Raw genomic sequence first — 21,080 nt, 5'->3', positions numbered from 1 at the left:
ATACCTAGGGAAGATGTGGCTATCCTACCTCTTTTTCTCCAGTCTATCAGACAGTTGCACATTAACCAAAAGGAAAAGTCCTGGGATCTGCCCCATCATTCACATAATTCCTTACAGACATTGAATGTACCTCTGTTCTCTTCTGATCTGATGTGTTCTGTGCATCAGATATCTTCTGCCAGAAGGGGTTCATGTCCACCAAGGGTCTCTAACCCTTCAAAATACTGGCAAAAAAACAAAAAATTGCTGTTGGGGCAAGAAAATTATTGTAAACTGTGAACAACAGAAGCAGCTCTGTGTGCAGCTTTGGAGATAAAATTCCTCCCTCTTTTCATATTTCTTGGTGAGTGTCAGAAGAGAGCAGCTTGTTCCAAGATGCTTTGCTGTTGTCCCGTGCAATATTCCAGAGGGGTGAGTGTTTAGGCCAGGACATTGGCATGGCTTGTTGGGACAGGCTCTCCACTTCTGGTATTCACCTCTGCCTTTCCCCATGGGGATTTCTGGAGAGGAGGGATGGCTGCAAGAGGCATCCAGCCAACCTGTTCTACCTGTTCCATCCCTGGGTATAGCTCCAGTTATGGAGAGTGCTCCACACAGAGCAGAGATTGGATCAGTCTCACAGGAAGATTCAGTGGGCAGTGAAACACAAACACATCTGCCCTCAGCTCGTGTACCTTGACAAAGCCAAGCTGCTTCCAGTGAAGCTCTGTGGGTTTGTAGCAGCTGAAGAACTGGCCCAATAGGACACGAAGAACTTCCGACTGCAGATGAAGCAATTCACTTCTATTATTAGCAGCTGGAGGCTTTTTGAATCAAGAAGAATGGCAAAATGGACTCCCGTTTTGTTGGGCTCCGAAGTAAAAAATGGGGTGTTGTCATCAGCAATGTTGAAAAATTCCTCCTGATTTTGAGAAAATATCCTGTTCTTGAATTGTATTATTTGCCAGCATATTAAGCAGTTGTTACAGATGTTGGGGGTATGTGGAATGTTAGTATACGTTATGAGGATGAGAGATTAATTTAGGGAAATTACGAGATGTTTCTGAAAATTATATTAAAAGTTTGGAGTGCCCTGAACAACAATGTGACACGAACTGGGACTGAGAGCCTGAGAATCTGAATTCAATTTGTGACTCTGTCAGTGACACTCCGTGTGACCTCAGGGAACTTATATAAGCTCTGTGTGCCCTATTTGCCTTTTGTTAAAGGAGAAGAAAAGAAAAACTTTCTGTTTCTTATGTTTGCCTGCTTAGAGTTGGGGCCACTGGTTCTTTCTGTAGAGCACTGAGAAGAATGACACCCAAGTCTCTTTGTGAGGGGCCCTGGGCTTTACCACAGAAGTAAATTTAAAAGGAACAAATTCAGTAATATCTGGAATGCTGAATCCCAAAGCAAAATTAGAGCAAGGCAGCTCTGGGCTTGTACACACAATGCTGGTTTTTTAATCATTGCCTCAATCATTCATTATTTTTAAAACTAAATACACTGATGTTTGCAAAATAAATAGCTACATATTTTATTGTCACCAGCAAAGTGCTAAAAGGAGTAGAAAGGAAATCCTGTGGAGACCTTCTCCAGAGGGAGAGCCCTTTGAGAGAGAGCTGCACAATTAGGTCCAGCATTTATTTACCCAGTCCTGATTAGTTTAAAGCACAAATCCTCCAAGTTCTTGGGTTGTAGGACCCAGTGCTGCCTCTCTCTGAAAGCACAAGGGTGCTCTTCTTCATCTTCTGCACTTCCATGAAGTGCTGGAAGTTCTCTCTCATGATTTCCTTGGTCTGTGCCCCACAGGCCCAAAATCCCTGCTGGGCTTGGGAGTCACAGCTCTGTGTCACTTGAAACTGCATTGCTCATGATCCAGCAAGTTGTACTTGTTCCTCTGGGGCCAGGGTGTTTAAGAGGCACATCTTCCTTGCCTTCAGAGATGCAAAGTAGCTGAATGGGGCGACCTAAGACAGTATATCATGAGATTCCCTTGGATTCACAATCAGCCGTCTGCCCTGGATACAGATGGTGAGGGATGGGGGTAAATCCCTGAGGGTAAAGACCCATATGCCCGTGTGTGTTTGCCAGTTGCACAGAGGGTCACCCGCTGCAGCACCTCTTTAAAAACTTATCATTAGGCCCGTCTCCTTTGTGAACTTTCTCATTATCATTTCATTGTGCTGCGCAGTTCTGGCCAGGCTCAATGAATATTGGCTTCATGCTTGCTTTTCTAATTGAATTACAGGGGAGCAGGCTGAGCCACTGAAGTTTCCAGCCCGCAGTCCTGCTTCCCTGGCAGCTAACTGAATAGAGGCTGAAAGAAAAGCTGTTTGCTTGGGCATTATGGATAACAGAGACCTGTCACAAAGCTGCTACAATGATTTATTAAAAGACTGAAGAAAATGAGAGAGAAAGAGTCTTGCTCACTTTCAGCACCAGCTGCTTGCTTTGCTTGTCTTCTTTCCTTTTTCTCTCTTCCTTTTTTTTGTCTTTCTTTTTCTCTTTAGCACTCGCTTGCTTTCTCTTTCATCCTCCCTTTCTTTCTTCCCCTCCCTCCTCTTCTCTCTTTCTCTCCCTCTCTCTGTCTCTCCTCTTCCTGATCTTGTCTTATCAAAAATAGACAGAAAAATCAAAGAAAAACGCATAATTTGAGCAAATGCTTCAAGAAAAAAAACTTCATTCTCTAATCCTTAAATAACAGTCCCTGCATAAGACAGTTGTGTTTGTCATTATGGTCAAATCATAAAAAAAGATCATCACTGTAGCTGCTCCAGCAAACAACATCCCATCCAGTGTTAGCCAGTCTTATTTAGGAAATCCTTCTGAAAAAAACACGAGACTCTCTAGTTTACCTTTTGTACCATTGAATTTAACTGTCAAACTCTTACTGATGTAATAGGAGTGGAGTAAAGCCAAGTCTCAGTGGCTTTGCAAACACCTTGTATTATGTAGTTCACCAGCAATTTAATTTTACAATTTACAGTGTACATTGTACAATTGTACATTTCAATTCAATTTACAGTGGTGCAGCCCAATGGGGAGGATCCCAGGATTGCTCATGGAACTGCTTTTACCAAAAACATCCCAGAGCTCAGCTCATGGTGCTTGATCAACATAGGGATCCCTTGTGTTGGGCTATTTTTCCCTCTTTCTTTAGCTTGTGTTTACTTTTTTTTTTTTAAAAAAAAAAACAAAACAACAAACTTTTAAAAAGTTTGATTCTGATCAAATAGTAAGATCAAGAAGCATGATTCTACTGAGTTACTTATGTAGAGTGTTTAGCTCAAGGCTGTTGGACTGGAGTGACAGTTGTTTTGGTTTTTCCTTAAAATCGATGCTAGTTTATGTTCTTATAGTTTATTTAAGGTGGCATTTCTGAAGTTGGGGTAGACAGAGAAGGGAATTTCACACTCAGTTCTGGTTAGGGCTAGCCCAGGTCAAAAACATCCAGGCTGTTGCCTACTAAGAAGTTGGGCTTTCCCATGAGAATTTGGGAAGAAGGTCTTTCTTCTTTCAACATCTAGTTCCTTGGATCCATTTTCACTCCCTCAAACCCAGAAGGTTTTAGCCCAGAGAAAGCTGTTTGCTCTCAAATCTCCAGCTGGACAGTTGACAGTTTGATATACTGCTGATTTAAAAAAAACTCCCACAGGATAGTTGTATTTATCTCTATTCAATGGACTTATTCAGACCTGACCTTTTTTCCCATTCCCAGGTTATCACCTAAATATATACTTTGCTTGATTAAGTCATTATTGTTATCTTCCCTGGTTCCCTGTCTATCTTCCTGTTCTTTATTATTTTCTTTCTCCAATTTTATAGACTTCCACTTTATTTTTCAGATTTTAAAAAATCTTCTTTTGTTCAACTCTAGTTAGCCCCAGCACAGAAGTTTGCAATAAATTACTACAGAATAATCTGACTTTTCAGTGTCTGTCACTCTCCTCAGATTTAACCCTTCTCAGTGATTAATCAGGATTTAATCTTTGTTTGGAATAAGTTAATTGGTGACTGCTCTTTGGTAGCCACTAAGCTGTTTGCAAACAGAAGGGAGGTTTTTTGGTGACCTCATTGAAGATAGGGCGACAGGTGGATTTATTCTCAGGTTTACATCACTTGAAAGGGTAAACACGAAGCTGCAGCCAACGCTTTGCATTGTAAAGAGCACTTCCATGGGGCACATGTGTGCTTGGTAGGTACACCCCATGCTGAAATGGAATGGCTATTGACTGAATCTAAAGGGCCTTGAAACTTAATTAATGACCTTCTGGGATTTGAATTATTAATACTTTATATCTCGTATAAAGCAGCAGTGTGAGGAGATGTGTTACTCGACACAGGCATGTGCACAAACACAGCAACAGCCACATGCTTGGGCTGTGTGGGGGTGCCTCTCCTAAATAAAACTTCTGGAGACTGTAAATCTCTGACAGGGATTTACAGTCATGAAACAGAAAACTTCCTTATGCTAATAAAAGGATTAGTTTTCTATCCTCAGTCAGTGCTGGAATTGGTACCTGTGCTGGTACTGGAATGGGTGCTGTTCCCACAGGGAATTGACTGCTGGATACAGACTGGAAAAAAACTCCCGGTAACTTCACTGGGACCAGGATAACCTCCGCCTGTTTTGTAACTCCTATGAAGAAAATCTATTACTCATGTATGTATTTAGCAGCAAAATTAGCATCTGGGATTTAAAAACTGTGGCGTGAGAACCACAAGTAATCGATGCACTGAAAAGTGGTATTACAATTTCTCTCAGCAGAGGAAGAATTTGAGGAATCAATCATAATCTTACACAATGTTTATCTTAGCTATGTCAGAGATTGAAGAATTGAATATAGTTTTTTTCCATGGCTAACTAGCTGGCCTGAGTAACAACTGAGCCTTTGAAGGAACACAAGGGATTCTGACCATTTTCTTAGATTTGGGGTCACTGTGGAAAGGAAGCTTTAGACGCCACCTACGCACAATTTCCGCCTGGAATCAGAGAGAGAATCTTTCTGGATTACAGGCATTTCAAACCCATGAACCGGTTTAACTCTACAATTCATTCCACAAAGCTCAAGACAGGAACTGCTTTGTGTGGCATTCTCCCATCAGGACTGGTGGCCATAAATCAAGATGAATGTCCTTCTGAATGACTTGCTACAGTTCAGCCTCAAGATCTGGGCTGGAGGCAGCAACCACGGAGTGAAGTGCTTTGGCCTAAGGTATTTGGAAGGTCAGGGCTGGAGACCATGATGCTTCCTCAAAAGGCTGTGGATCTTCACATTGTACATTATTCTGTGTGCAAGGAAGTGTGCAAGAAGCAGAAGATTTTAAATTGCTAGTAATTTATTTTCAGCAACAGAGATCGCTGTGACTGCCCAGAGTTTAGTATGTTTTCTGAAGGAGACAGAAGGAAAGAAAATCCTTCCACTTTGAAAAGCACAATGCTTTGGCCAGCTCTTTATCTTGGCAGAGATCCTGTGTTGGAGTGAGTTCCCTGAAAGGCGACCAAATTGCCCACCACAGACAACTACGATGAATAACACTCCCTGTCTTTGCAAAAAGACTGCTTACAGCTCCCCATCCAATCCCAGCGCCCTGCAACACGTGGTGCATTGGAGTTTATTTGGTTTTTACAAGCTATTATTGCCATTCAGCAAAACTAATCCTAGAGAGCAAGGGGTTTTTTGTCAAGAGAAAGCTTCAGCTGCCTGAGTACAAGTCTGCTTTGCTCATTCTGGCAGCAGTCGTGAACAACACCTTGGATAAATCATTCCTGTGAACAGAGCAGGGAACCAAGCTGGCAGGTGCTGGTCTGAGCTCTGGTACCAGCCTGCTGATTGATCTTAGATGTAAAACCTCATTTATTAGTTTCTCCCTTCCCTTCCCTCCTTTAGTCCTGTTTGCCCATGCTACCAATCCTGAAGCAGAGTTTTTTCTATGTATTTTTACTGTACTTAAGAGAAGAATCCTACTTCATGTCACAGATGTAGAATGGCTTCAGAGAAAATGCTCAGGACATGCTGGCCAAAGCAGTGGCCTCCAGAGCATGGCCAGTCCTTTATGCCAGTGCCTGCTGTGTCAGTGCTTGTGGCCCCACAGCCTGGATCTCTTTGCCCAGCTGCTGGGAGAGCCACCAGAGATGGGGCTCCCTCTGCCCCTTGCTACACCAGTGAGCTCTGTGCTACTGCAGCATGGAAACAGCTCTTCCTGGGTGTCACCTCTGGTGGCAACACTAAACTGGTGCAACACTTCCAGGGCTGTTTGCTGCTTCTTTCTAAAATCCAGTGGCAGGTAAATCTTTGTGTTGCTTCCTGAAGACAGGATGCCCAACTTTGTCAGACCTCTGGCAGGCAGGACTGCCTGGAGGTTTATTAGTCTGACATCATCCACCAGGAAACAGCTTAAGAGACTCTGCTTAACTGCAGCAACCTCTCAGTTTCTAAAAATTAAAACTGTATACAGTGGCTTCTGAATACAAGTGTAAGAATATTTATCAATCTATTTGGTTAAATAAGTCTTTCTTAATTTAACAAGCTTTTCTCAGCAGGGTAGTGATAAAAGCACATGGTTTCACACTCCTGACAGGCATGTTTAAAAAGAAGGAAGAGAGGGAAGAGAAAAAAATGCAACAGAGCTCCCTAAATGGTAATTCAACTTAATTTTTTAACAAGACTGTTTTGGCTTCAGAGTGATTCCATGACCTACAGCAATGATCAAAGTGGTGCCGCAGTGGTGAGTCTCCTACAGCCAGAGCACTACTGAGTGTGCTGCAGCAGGCTCTGCCATGCTCAATCTTTTCATCTCTCAACCAGGTACTTCATTCTTCTGTATCAGAGCTCTTGGGCTGACGGGATGCTCAGGTCCCTCAGCACAGCAGCCCACAGCTTAATCAGGACCGTGAGAGGCCCAGAGGAGGGGTGCCAGAGCAGAATGATAAGGTTTGTAGGTGTTGGAAGGATTGCCTGGATGTACCTTTCTGGGCCATCGGTTAAATATTTGTAGCTGTCCTGGGTGCCTCCATATCGTTTAGATATTTTTCAGTCTAATGAATTTGGGTTAATACTGACAGAAAGAATAAAGAATATCTTGTAACCAGCAGAGCTATTCCATTTCAGTCTGAAGAGAAGAGCTGGCTCTGAACACTTTGTGCCTGCTGCATGGAAGCAACGAGCTGCAGGACACCCTGTGCCATCACCACCTTGCTCTGCATTATCAGCAATGTCCATGGCAGTGTTTACGTACTGTGCTGGTAAGCTCTGCACCCGTTCCTCAGGGGAACGTTTCAAGACACAAAAACTGGAGAATTTTAGAGAACCTGGTACTTTTCTCAGTGTACACGAAAACTGTTCGATTCTGGCAGAGAATTGCTCCGTGCTTAGACCATTTATTAAAGTCTAGACGCAACATAAAAGCACGTAAATTGGTTCCAGTCGTTGCTAGTAAAAACTTCAGCTTGAGCTGGGAATTGATTGGTGAATCTCACAGCGTAATTAAAATTGACTGTTAAAGTTTGTCCCGCTTAATTGGTAACACTTTCTTTGGAAGTCAGTGAGTTAAGATTCTTGCAGGATCATTTAAAGGAGTTCCTGTGTATATGATCAGAACTCAAATGCAGTTTTATGGAGAGGTTTACAGTTATGTTCCACCCTGGTGGTCTTTCATCCTGTATCTTTCCTATTTAAGATTTATGCTGTCATTCACCACAGCCTAATTGTGTTTTGATAAAAATGAAACGATTGCTGACGCATTTCAGGCTGAAAGCCGATGACATTTTGAAGCTTTCAGTAAGATGATCTGAAATACTGTGCTGCTCAAAGCCCCTGTCTCCCTGCAAGCCTTCGTTTTTAATTCCAGCGTTTGTTAGTCGGTTTTGTAGGGATTCTAATAGGCACCTATAACTCCTCTCTGAGTGTCCTGCCAGCAGTGTGTTATTCACTGTGCCTAATAGCTCATGCAGACTTTTTCATTCTCTCTTTAGAAGGAGGGAATGTGTGCAGTGTAGTCTTTGTGTTTAGATTTTAAAAAAATTTATATAAATATAAAGTTACACAGGTTGGTAGATTTTGTGATAAAGCACATCTTATCCCTTGAGTACCAGACAGCTGGGGTTTTGGTGGCTTTTAGCTCCTTAAGGATATCCTTCCACAGTTTTGGTACAGACCCAGTTCTGGAAGTTGGTGTTATAGGATGGTACTACCGGACATACTTAGCTCTCTTTAACATAAGCTGTCTTGTCCTGACTAGCCATGGACTTAATCACAGCATTAACTGCTCTCCTGGATCAGGCACTAGAGATACACTTAATTCTCTCCACAGTCATGGTATTTTTAGCACATAGCAGCCAGTGCTTATCATTAACAAAATGTAAATGTGTCAGGGGATCGTGGATGGGCACTACACAAGCATTGTCACCCGCTAGACTCAAGAAGAGGAGCTTTCATAACTGTGATTAATGTCCTATAGAAAAGACAGGAAGACACTCAGGTTTCTTGGCTGGAAGTGAGGCGCTTACACGGTTGGAAATTGTTTTGGAAGACACAGTTAGGTACTTGCCAACATTTGGTATCACATGAAGAATCCACAGAGCACAGAAAGAGTTCATTTAACCTTGTTAACTTGCCATCAGAGCCGTGAAAACTGAGGCCAGTTGGACCCTTACACACCTTGGTACCCTGCTAACAATGCCCATGGACAGAAATACGTATCTTAAACACTTCCTGTGTCACCATGATGGGCTCAGCAGTGTTGGGAACAGGAGATCAAGGTCAGTGCTCCATGAAGCTCTTCCAAAGGAAGTATGGTGTCACCTGGACTGGTGCCAGGGCATCCCGAGGTCAAGCCCTGAAAGTTAAAGAGGTGCTCAAGAATAACATGTGGGTCTGATCCCAAGCCACTGAAATCACTAGGGATAATTTTTTAGTACCAGTGGATCACAGACAAGCAGCGTGTGTCTGTCAGCCCTGGTGTGTCAGTGGCCTTTGTTTCAGCTGCTTCTAACAAAAGTATTTTAGAAGGATGTAAGGGGTACTTTGGTAGTAAATGAATGCTTAAATGCTCTTGCAGGTCATTCTGGCACCATGACTATGGCCCTCTGATAACAGGATTTCAGAGCTGCACAAATTATATCTGGAATTCAGAAGAGGTTTGCTAAGGTTAAGCTGCCTAAATAGTCCTTGCTGGAGCAGCTACATGCTGCAAATGCTTGTATTCCATAACATTTATGTTTTGTAACATACTGTGTTCCCTTCAAAGCCACAGAGCCAAATCCCAGCCTCATCTTCAAGCCATTTAACTGAAAACCAGTGAGGACTCAAAAACATAGATAGCTATTATATTTTGTGGTGCATGTGCTGCTTATACAGACACACTTGTCTTTCATTATTTCATCAACTTAAAAAAAAAATAGATTTCTTTTGTAAGTTTCAACTCCATCTTTATACTTCTCTGTTAAAGTGATGGCAAGAAAGATAATCCAGGTATTACCATGAATTGAATATAGAACTGTTATTTTGACAGTCCTGTGAAATATATCAAGAGGGATTTCTGAGTGACATTTGTGTCTTCTCTTGCTCTTGCCTGTACCGAGACATTCCTAGTGGCTGCCTCATGGCTGTCCTTTTTTGTATGCACAATTATATATATTTATATATAGATTGAGTGGGGTTGGAAAGGTACTTTTAAAGATTTTTCTAGTCCCATCATGAAGATCATGGAGTCCAACCCATGTACACGCACTCACACACATCCCCAAAGATCTTCTTGCATGCTCATATATCCACAGCACTGAGCTGTTAAGTTGTATTCAGAATGAAAAGTTATTTCAGCTCTGCAGAGGGTGTAACATAAAGGGTGTCCTCACAATATGCGGGCCCTGCTATCCTTGACAATGACCCCTTGGTCACACAGTGTGTGAGCAAAATCTCTGGCTTCAAAATCTGTCCCTAGTATATGAAGAGATGAGTTCTCCTTGATTTGGCCATTTTCTCTGCTTTTGATAGAGGATCAGTGGGAGAAAGTAGTGATGAGCATGCCCAAAGAGATTTCTTTAAGCATATTTGAGTTTCTTTTCATGCATGCAACACGTTCCAATTCCTTTTAAGCAGCAAGGTCATTTAAGAGTGCCATGCCAGAGGTTTTCCCTTTTCCCCTCATTCAGTTCCTTAAATCTTATTGTCAGCCATATTCCTTTTGAGTAGCAGAGCAGCTGCTTGGGGTCTGCTTGTGTGGTTATAATCCCATTAAAAAGCCTTCCATTATGTTGCTAATATATTTATAAAGGAACTAGTCACCTGGGATTAGTGGTTGATTCTTCTCCCTGGACATACTGTACTGAAACAGAATTATTCCCGATCCCCCTGCTTGTTAGATACAACCAGTTGCATTTGTCATGGTGCCAAATTGGCTGAAATAGATTAGCAATTAATGCAGAACATGCTTTCCTGTGTTTGTAAAGTCCTTGTAATCATCCTTGACAATCATCTTCTCATCAGCTCTTTCCTGATAGCAATGAGATGGCAGATATGCTGGGGCTTTGGGAACTTATGGTCTTTCATGGGAAATATGAAAAGCATTGAAAGAACATCCTGTCAGAGCAGGTGAGGAGTCCGACAAAAAGGAGCCCGTAAGAGCCATTTCAGAAGGCATTATTCTGTAGGTTTTCCTCAGCCATTCCCAAGCGTGCGAAATTAAGAAAGACAAAGTAACCCTTGGGGGGATTTGCTAAGTCACTGGTACATCTGTGCTATGACTTATAGATGTGACTGCAATCATCTGAGGTTGCTTAGACTGGTCAGACTGGGATATTGATCACAACAAAGCAGAGGCCACACAGATTCAGCCAAGGCTGCAAAACCCACTTGAGATGGCAGAGTAGGTGCTCAGGCACTGATCCTGCAGGAGGATTTGTGCTGTTCCTGCCTTTTTGTGTCTGTCAGTACTTTATCAGAAAACTTCCAAGAGGGTTTAAAGGCAGGGTCTTTCTCACTTTGAGCACCATTTAAGGTCTCACCTGCAGCCTGTCTCTCCATGAGAGGAATCTCTGATAAGCTGCAAAGAACTTTTTTCTGAGTCCTTGTGAATCCCAACTGTCATCCCAAACCTTTTCTCTCTTTATCCAGTATGACCAGCTTCAGACCGAGAGTCTTCTTCTAGTTCCAGCCACCTGTGAAATCTTTCTTTATCCACACATCGATTCTCCATCTCAGTTGAAATCATATCTCTCTTTCCTTGCCTCCATTTCACTGGTTCATTCTGCTCCTGCTCTTGGCTTCTCTCTGTATTTATAGCATTTGTGTTGTAAAGGGTTTCCAAATCCGGGCCTGGAGGATTTTATTTGAAGGATGGAGGATGAGCACAATGGCATGGGCTCCTGGCCTTACCAATACTGGGTTGTTTCTGCCTACTCTTCTCAAGGAAAGAGGGATCAGGGAATGGATAGCTCTGCTCTGGGAAGCAGAGCAGCCCAGCCTAAGGAAGGATCAGCCTGAGATGGGGTACCTCAGGTGGCCAAGGGCTGTGCCCACAAAAGTAATTCTAAGAGTATCTGAGCTGTGTAGAGGCTAATACAGCTCTGTCATGTGGAAGTCCATCTCTCTTGAATCCCTGTTTTTTATTCCTGCTAACCATGATTTTCTCCATACACATTCCAATATTGTACTCATAACTGGACTGTGTCCTTCTGAAACGCAGTGTCTGAGCCAGCTAGTCTACAGGAGAAGAACATCACTTAAATACCTCTTTTGTATTTTAAGTTCTGTTGTGGTATGGAAATTTGTGAAAGAAAAGTACAATTTGGAGGATTAAGCTAAAAGCACTGTCTATAGCTGGAGCAATGAATAATGGGGATACAATGGGTGCAGGAGGAGAAGAACGCTCTGTGCAAAAAGTAGCTGTTCCAAAGTGCAGTCTAGCTGCCTTAACCAAAATGTCTAATGCATGGCTTGCCAGTGCCTTCAGCTCTCTTTTCATTTCCTCTTAGGGGAAACGGTTCCTTGGAACTGTTGTGGTCTCCTTGCATTGCTATGCTGGCAGTGAATCCCATGGAGCTGGATTCTGGAGCCTCCTGCCAAAGGTGTCAGGAAAGAGCTGCTCATGGCAATGAAGTCCCTGAGTACAGCACAACATCTCCATTCAGCTATCTCCAACTGTCAGGAAGTCCCCAGGAACTCCTGAGTCAGGGACACAATTCTGAGTAGATTTGAGGCAGTTCTTAATTGTACTGGGAGGTCAAACCATTCCTGCTGGCCACCAGGACTCGAGGCTGAAAACTGTTTTTTACCCAAGCCAGACACTCTTCAGTCATGGGTTGAATGCAGCCTGGTGGAAGCAAGGGTTCCAGCCCAAAGGTCTGTTCAAATGTTTCCATTTCATGTGGCTTGGTATTGTAGCATTCTTCCGTGGTTCTAACAAGTTGTACAAAATAGTGAAGCCAAAGCAGCATTCTTCCTTTAAAGTTTCAAAATTAAGAAAAATGGTTGTGGGGTTGGAAACTTGGGAGAGATGTGCTGTGGTTATCTGCTGGTCCAAGAATAAAATTCCTATGGCTTTGTACAGAAGCATGGAGTAGTTACCTATTAAAAAATAAAATAAAAAATAAATATTTCAAGTCGGGGTACCTTTTTAGTGGCAGCTGGACAATGTTTAGAGGGTTTGAGAGGCCACACATTTCCTTCTCGTGTGCCTCGGCGATTCCCGTAAGTGCAAGAAGTGCAAGTCAGATTCTCTGCCAGGGGAACTGGAGTGACAAGAGGAGCAGCATGCATAGCCTGGGGCTGGGCTTTGGAAGGAAGCACATCTTGGACATGGGAAGAGCTGGAATGCAGCTGTCCTGGCTGAAGTGTCAGCCACACAGGGCCTTTTGGGCCAGGACAAATTGGATGGTTACCTCTACAGCCAGAATATATTGCAGCATCCTCGAGGGCACCCAAACTGCCTTGAAAACCTGGAGCTGGGCTGGTTGTAACCTCAGTGATGGGTCTGGCAGGACATACCCTGGAAATGGTCATGTTTTGAGCAGGAGGGATTCAGTGGCTTCTAGTTGCTTTACCCAGAAGGAAGAGGCCAGACTCTTATCTTTTTGGAATAAAGGAGGTTACACATTAGTTCCCCATAAAGAGGGTGATCCATTTATATAGGGGGAATCTAGGCTCTCTATGGGATTGATAAATGACTCCGAGAATGAGTAAAAATAGCTGGAAAAAGCTTTTAAGTTTTGTTTAAATTTAACCATCAAAAATCAAAACATTAGAGGGTGTTTAGAGAAGTGCCTGAAACTTGGAGACCCTGAGAAGAACCAGAGAGGGAATCAAAGAGCCTGGAAAAAAAAAAGAAAAAAAGAAAAAAAGAAAAAAAAAAAAGGCGAGGGAAAGAGAGAGAGAGATTAAGATTAAACAAACCCGTCTGTATAAAGCTTATCAGCTGAGGTCCTGTTCCATTGACATCAACTGGATGAATATTAGGGCCTCGAGATGTTACTGGGAGGGAGCTCAAAAAATCTGTGTGTTTTGGGTTGGCTGGAGAATTCTCAGCCAGACTGGGTGATGTGGCAGAGCCTGCTCTGGATGAAGAGGTAAAGTGGTGCTGCCTGTGGAGGAAGGGAGAAATTATAAAGGCCCCAACCATCTACGTGTGGTAAAACTGAATAATGGAGTGGCCAAGGGGAACGGAGTTCCTGGCAAAGTCTGGAGTATTTATGAGAATCCAAGTAGGAGTTTGGAGCATTAATATTTATTGCAGTGCTGTCAGTTGTCAGTGCTGAGAGATCTTCACTTCTGCCATGACAACTTGTTTTTGTTCCAGTGGCCGTAACTCAACCTGCTGTGAGGTTCCCCTGCCTCCCTGGTTCCCAAGTCACACATGGTGGCTGGTTAACTTGTTCAGCACTGGCTGCTCAGCTTCAGTCTTGCAGCTGATTTGGGTGAAGAACAGATTTTGGCTGCTACAGAGCCTCTTGCTGAGACAGAGTTTCTCCTTCCTCATAGCTCCCTCTAAGTGATTCCCAGAGGTGCCAAAGAAAATAATGATAATGTTAAGAAACAAGGACAGTTTGACTGTTAGGAGATTTATTGCACTCATTTTCTTTCTTGTGTAAAATTATTAAAAAAGAACACAAGTTTGTTTTGTTTAGCTTTTTTTCTTTTTTTCTAATTTTAGTGTGATTCCTTTTGTTATCAGTGCTAATGCTGACCACTGGAACCTCTGGGCAGGCAGTGCTTCTTTCATGCAAGGTCCTGAGCTAGATTTCCTTGACTCCAAGATCAAACCCTCAGGCTGAGCAGTAAGGAATTCCTGCAAAGATTTGCATGTGCTTCATCTTACATGCTGGGCCCAGCTGTTGAGCCTGGTGATGGCAAGGAGCCCTCTTTCTCCTCTGCATGGGATTTGCAGGCTGCCAGACACTGCACAAGGGAAGAGCAGATGTGGCCGGCCTGTTTCTCCTCTTCCCTCGCGGAGCGGGGAGGGACTGGTGCTGCAGCTCCACCCTCCATAGCATGCCAGCACTGCTGAGCCAGTGAAGGGAGCGGGAAGTTCTCTGCTAAGAAATCTGCACTGACCCAATACACATCATTTCACAAAGGACTTGTCCCTTTCCACCTTTTCCTGCTTGCCTTGCTTGTGTCTTGGTGCAGTGCCCTGCGCGTGGGCTTTGTCGTGGAGTGCCTGTTCCATCCTCTGTTGGACTGGAAAATGCTCCTCGTGGTGTGTGATATTCCAGATGTGTGTCCATCTTCACAGGGCCAGCAGCTGGGTCTGTGCAGGGCTGTTACACACCGCAGGTCTCTGCTGTGCGCTCTTCTACAAGCACAATTTATCCCAGAGAACCAAAGAGGCAACAACGCCAAGAAGACATCAGATAATCTGAAATGGATCTACCTTTATGAGAAGACCAGTGTAGGATATGCAGAGGAAAGAACTCCAAAAGTAATTCCTCATTTCTCATCTAATGGCTTTAATTAACCTGAACAGTTATGCTCTGGAGCCGTGTGTACTTCAGGGACCAGCTCGATGGCACTCTTCCTGCTGCTAGGAGAGTGGGAGCATGACAGTTCAGTTATTGCTGTGCATTGTTAATATGGTTGATCTTGGTCCTGCTCCAAGAGAACCACTAAGCAATCATGGAAAATGAAGGGTAACACATTTTTAGAAGTATTCTGGATAATTTTGGCTATAAAACAGGCTGCATAATCTTGGCAAAAAGTGGATGAATTCATTATCTGCAAATAGTGGAAAATATTATAAATGGCAGTAAATGAAATAAATGGGTGTTTCCACTGTAATATGCTATTCTCTGAGCCACCCAGAAAGAATACAGCTTGGTTTACTGGGTGGGTAGTCCTAGATGAAGTGAAAGATCATGTTCGTATGCTCAAATACTTGTTTGGGAGTGAAATATTTTATGCCTTTGTTGCAGAGGGAAATCTATACATTTTACATTTAAGAGGCCATATTTTATGGCCACATATGGATGCTGGAGTGGAGTTAAAGTTCTGTATGTGCTGTATATCTGTTTGCATTCCTCAGCTAACCACATTTTCATTTGCACTACTACACCTTAAGGGTTTGGAGAGCTCAGTGACTCGCTCTAATGGAAAGTCACCGACCCTCCTTATACGAAGAAATTGATCTTCTGAATGTTTTGAATTTGTTTATGGGCCAACACTCTTGCTGTGAACACATGGAATTAAAGTCCTGGCAACTTGTAGTAGAAAAACAATTGGTGTCCATTAACATACAGGATCTGGCTCTATGTTCTTCATTCCCACTTGTTTGGTCTCAGGATATATCCTCTTTTTTTAGACTCCCTTCATTATAAAACCCATGTGTATCTTTGAGCTTGTGAGTAGTCCCAGCATCATTTGTAGGCCTGAGGTTACTCCTGTCTGAGGGTGCTTTGCTGGATAAGAAGCTCATCCTGCCTCATTTAGGCCAAATGGCCTTTCCCTTTGGCAGCAGTGGCAGCAGCCGTGGAGGGAGGCTGCGGCCATGGGATGAAAGCCCTGGGCTTTGTTCAGGAAAAGCAATCCCACATTGTGTCATTCTTCTCAGCAAGGTCAAGGTCTACCTGCTCACCTCCAAATGCCACTGGGTAGCCCCAATGGCTTTAGCGGGAGCCAGCACCAAGGGTGTATGCGTTGGCTGTGCCATATTTTGGTTATTAACACCCAGAGCCTTTATCAAACAGCCCTTGGTTTTCTCCTTTGGCCTTGCAGTCAGGTACAACGACAAGGTGACCACTTCTGTTGATTAAAGGGTTGTTTTGTTATACTATTTGAAGGTTGTTATTTTTATTTCTTAATCAGGTGGTTACTGTTCCAGTTGATAGTTCTGCTTCCTCCTGTGTTGCTTAAAGAAGAGTTGTCCCATGGTGCCTGTATAATACCTGTTAAGAAAGGCGTTTCCTCATGTACTTGGATAAGATCATGGACATGGCCACAGCAGATGAGCCACCCCTTTTCCCAGGAGCAAATTCTATTACAATTTACTGGTTTGCAAAGAAAAAATTGCACACAGAAACAAACAACTGTCTGCACCCATGGTCACATCTGGCTCTTTATAGACATACATATACTTTTATATGTGCATATGTATATGTACATATATATATTATAAGTTTGTGCACATGTATATTTGAGAGTGTATATCTAGGTGATTTTAATTAAGTAAGCTTAAGAAGCTCTCACTGGCTTCAGAGTTATTACTAGCTCTACTGGTATTTTCACTTCAAGGATGGTTTAAATGTATGGACACTGCTTGTATAAATTTATGTACTGTGCTATGCATGGATAGATCTCTGTTCTCATGCCATGTCTGCTTTTGCAACCTCAGTTCTGCATTTATAAACAGCTGCACTCATAATCCTGCAAGTACAAATAATTGCGAGTAAAGAGGTGAGCATTTATAGATGGCCTTTTCAAAGGAGTCTCAGGGAGTTAAGTGCCCAAATCTCATTGAATTTGGTTACCTAATTCCTGTGGCTTCTTTGAAAATTCCAGCCTTAATTAACTAATTCAATCAACTATCTGTGAACCAAGTGGAGACATAACATGCTAAATCCAGTCAGTTTGGGTTGCACAGGAGCTACCTGAACACTCTTCAACTAAACTTTAAAGGTTTCATTGTTGGCAAACATTATCCAGTAATTTCAGTGAAACAAACTGCAATGCGTAACTTCAGCGTTGCTATCCACCCTCTTTTTTAGTGTGGCTCTCCAGGTCTTTGCTTTGTGTTTAGACTTGCTAACCAGGGTGGATGGTAACTTCACAGGCTTTCTTCAGGCATCATCTCCACCTTTAGATGCTCCTGGGAATTCTTATTGAGACTACAGGAATGATAGCTCCTGTGAAAGTTCCCACGCTGGACAAACACTGAGCCATATCAGTGGCACTTTGTGGTCTGTGACTTGGTGGCACCTTCATCCATAGGGAGACTTTTGTGTTTAAGTAGATTGGTGTTCAGGGAAAAAGCAAACAGCAAACAAAGAAAAAACATGGAATGACAAGCTTTTGAATCTGCACATTACCCTTGACCAGTACTTACTTCTATTCCATAATAGCTTTGCCTTCTTTTTTTTTTTAATCCATGTTTCAGAAAACTTTGATGTGGTTTTTTTTTTTAAATTTTCTTCTTTGAAAGCCTATTTTGCTAAGTATGGAAAGCCACAGTTTTAACAGTTCCCCTGTTTGTTCAGAAATAGTATCATTCATATTTGGCATCAGAAGGAAGACTACACTGAAGCCCAAATTTACTCCTATTAAATTAAACCTAATTGAAAAAAGGCAAAGATTCATTAACTAGTTAAACGAACGGTATTAAATTTACTCTTTTATTTAAGAGAAAAAAGAAGACTTCTTTAACTGAAGAAACTTAAGGGGAAGAGTAGCTATTAAAACATGTGATGGAAGAAGTACATGTTGTTGAAAACTTAGGAAGAAACCACAGACATGTATAACAATAAAAGAAATGTACCTTCTTGGTTATTTCTCTTCTCTGTTATTGTGTCAGATGTTTCTGATTTGAATAAGAGCTTCCCTTCATGTCCCTGAGCTTCTCCTTCCATTTGACTTTACATTGAAGTCATAAACCTGTTGTCATGGGAACAACTGTGACATCACAGATGGAGCGTTAACTTCACCACAGGGCAAAATAAATGAATGTGATGGCCTGCTAGGAGAGAGAACCTTTGTTTGAACCAAAAGCCAAGCTTATCCGAATCCTGGCCTGGAGCCCAGTACCCCCAGAGCCTTCAGTGGGATCCCAGCCCTGTGTTGTAGGCACAGAACAAACCCTGCCTTGTAGCAGAGACCCTCCCTTGGAGCTGATGGTCTCTGTGGACAGGACACAACACAGAAGAAAGGAGGCATTATCAGCTGGGCTTCAAGATTGGAAAACTAGGGAAGAGAGAGAATAAGCAACTTTACCTCAGGTCACAGAGAGGATTTGAGGCAGAGCCCAGAACTGTGCTCCGATAACTCAGCAGGAGCTGCTGGAGATGCTGAAATGCAGGAGTCAGAGCCTGTTTCTACATATCAGTTCTTGGAAGTCTTTCCCAAGCTCTCTTCAAAACTGACAAAATATGCAAAAGGCAATAGAGCTTGGGACAAGTTGAAACATTGCTACAAGCCTTTCAAACAGTTCAAAATATCTTTGCCCTCTAGGAAAGTTTGTTTTAGGAATCTTCATCACCACATGTGGGGTGAACATGGCAGCATTCCCATGTTTTTCCATGGGCCCAGGATTCCATCTGTGGCTTTTAAGGAGCAACAACCAACACCTTGAGTTGCATTCAAATGTAAAGAAGGAGCAGATCTGTTACAGAGCATAAATATAGCAGCTGTTATGGCCAAGCTGGCCAACTGAATGCTCTCAGCAATTCCTGTGTTTTGCTGGCACTTTGTTAATGACCTCAAGAAGTTCATCTCAATCTTTGATTGCCACTGCTATAAAGGGGTGGCGTTGACCCCTCACAGGTTTCACGTGTCACAGGTGGCCTGTACTGAGGATAGGCACAAGCAGTGGAATACTCTGAAGTAGCATAAACTCTGCTTGTTCCATATTTTCAGTCAGAAATCACTGTTTGGATATTGGCCCACCAGCTTGTCCAGCTTCTGGGTTGTAGCTGACTGAGGTATTTGGTCAGATGCTCCACTGGGATCAGCATAAGGGCAGTGACCCCACTGAATAAGGTATTTTTACCCACCATCCTGCCCCCACAGACACACAAAGCCTGCAGCTTTGCAGGAGTTAGGTGGAAGGGTGCCACGCCACACCCGTGGAACTGAACTTCTGTTGACTTTAATGAGAGCTGTGTTGGCTAAATCCCACGCAACTCTCAAACTGGAGGGGTTAAATCCATTTTGCTCTTGCCTGTTAGTCTGTGGTTGAGAAAAACAAAACTGCCATGTGTTTTAAATTGTTTTAACTGATAAGTCTGGCCAGCAATTGAGAGTAAATCACAGTATCAGTGCACACCCACAACCTAGCTTGATATACGTCTACATTTTAAAGTGCCTTCAGTGAGTCATGAGAACAGTTTTAATTAAAAGGATTGGAAGTGTCAGAAATTTCTTAAATCTTTTACAGAAAAAAGATGCCTCCGCTACACTTCTGTGGGTAATAAACAACTGTGATTTGTGTAATGAAATTTGAAGGAGAGCTTACCTTCTGCAGTGTAATTTTCTGCTTTAAATGCTTAAGTTTTATTAAGATACTGAAAATATAAACCTGGTATTCTTATCCCAGTAATTGTTTTATCATCTTAAGTTATCAATCTTTGTGACTGCAAGAGCCCTTATATTAGAAGAGGCTTGTGCAACAACATGACAGAAAACTAAAGGCACGTCGAAAAATGCAATCAGAGTATCACAGTACATCAGGCCAAACCACATGTTCATTAATCTAGCAAAAGTCCTTAGGAAGGTGTGTACAGCACTGAATTGGTGAAAGCTGGAAAGTCATGTTAATTCTTGATCAAACAAAATGGTGGCTGGAATAAAATCCTATTGTTTAAGCTCTAAATTCTCAGTGGAGTCACCTTGTCAAAATACGGTAGTCAGATTTGTCATGAAGTGTCAAATGGTGAAAAGTATCAATCAAAAAGCCCAATGAATAGAATAAAAGCATGGTGTTATTAGACAATCAGTAGAAAAGGGAAAGAAATTTATTAAAAACTAGTACACATGTGCAAAACTGAGTTTGAGTTGAGTGGTATACACAATTTGTTTGTATTTGGGTTCTGCAACATTTAGTGCCTGGAGTTTGCCAGGGAAAATACTTATCAGAAGGAAATAAAACTGAAAATTTTATTTTGTAAATTAAAAATTTCAAACTAAAAAATCTGAACCAAAATCCAGCCAGCACATCTATTTGATTTTAATATTCCACATGTGGTGTTTTCAACTTAAATACAGATTGCTTATCTATGTGGACAAAACGGATCTCTAGAATTAGAATGGATCAGGACAACATTATACGAGAAATACTGAACTTCCAGGCTTAATAGGAAATATCTGACTGTAAAGACAAGGGTGAGTCCTCTGTGGGAATTAAACCGCTCCATGTTGCTGCAATTGAGACTTTATCAGTTCCTCAGGAGTATCTGATGCTGACCTCTCCTAGAGACAATATATGATGCCAAGCAGATTGGGTCAAATCCTTACAGGGCAGCTGTACCGTTCTTAAATAATTCCCTCTGGAAACAAACACCGTCCCAGGTAATTCTGGTCATTGCCAGCTACTGGTGAAGTAAGGTGAGGTACTGCAATAAAGTGTTTGTCAGAGAAACTTAGAAATTTCCACATCCTAATGAGAAAGATGCATTAAAAATTGGAAACAAACACCATGTGAAAGTTTAAAGGGAGAGACACTATTATGAATTTATTTGCTCGTCTCTAATTAAGACTTACTTTTTCCTGCAGCAATGATTCTTTCTTTAACAGGCATAATCATTGTACTGTGTAATGCATTTTCTAGGGTGTGGTGATATTCCTTGTCAGCCAGAAGAGCAGTGCTAGCATGAGCAGCCACCTAACACTGTTGGAACTAGTAAAGAGTTGTGTGCTCTCCACTCCTTATACGACCTGCAAAACTGTGTGAAAGATCAGCAT

The sequence above is a fragment of the Chamaea fasciata genome, unplaced genomic scaffold, assembly GCF_029207755.1.
Source record: "Chamaea fasciata isolate MVZ Bird 193981 ecotype frontalis unplaced genomic scaffold, bChaFas1.0.hap1 SCAF_3, whole genome shotgun sequence".
Classification (NCBI taxonomy): domain Eukaryota; kingdom Metazoa; phylum Chordata; class Aves; order Passeriformes; family Sylviidae; genus Chamaea; species Chamaea fasciata.
The sequence above is the reverse complement of the archived record's forward strand: the minus strand, read 5'-3'. Positions refer to the sequence as shown.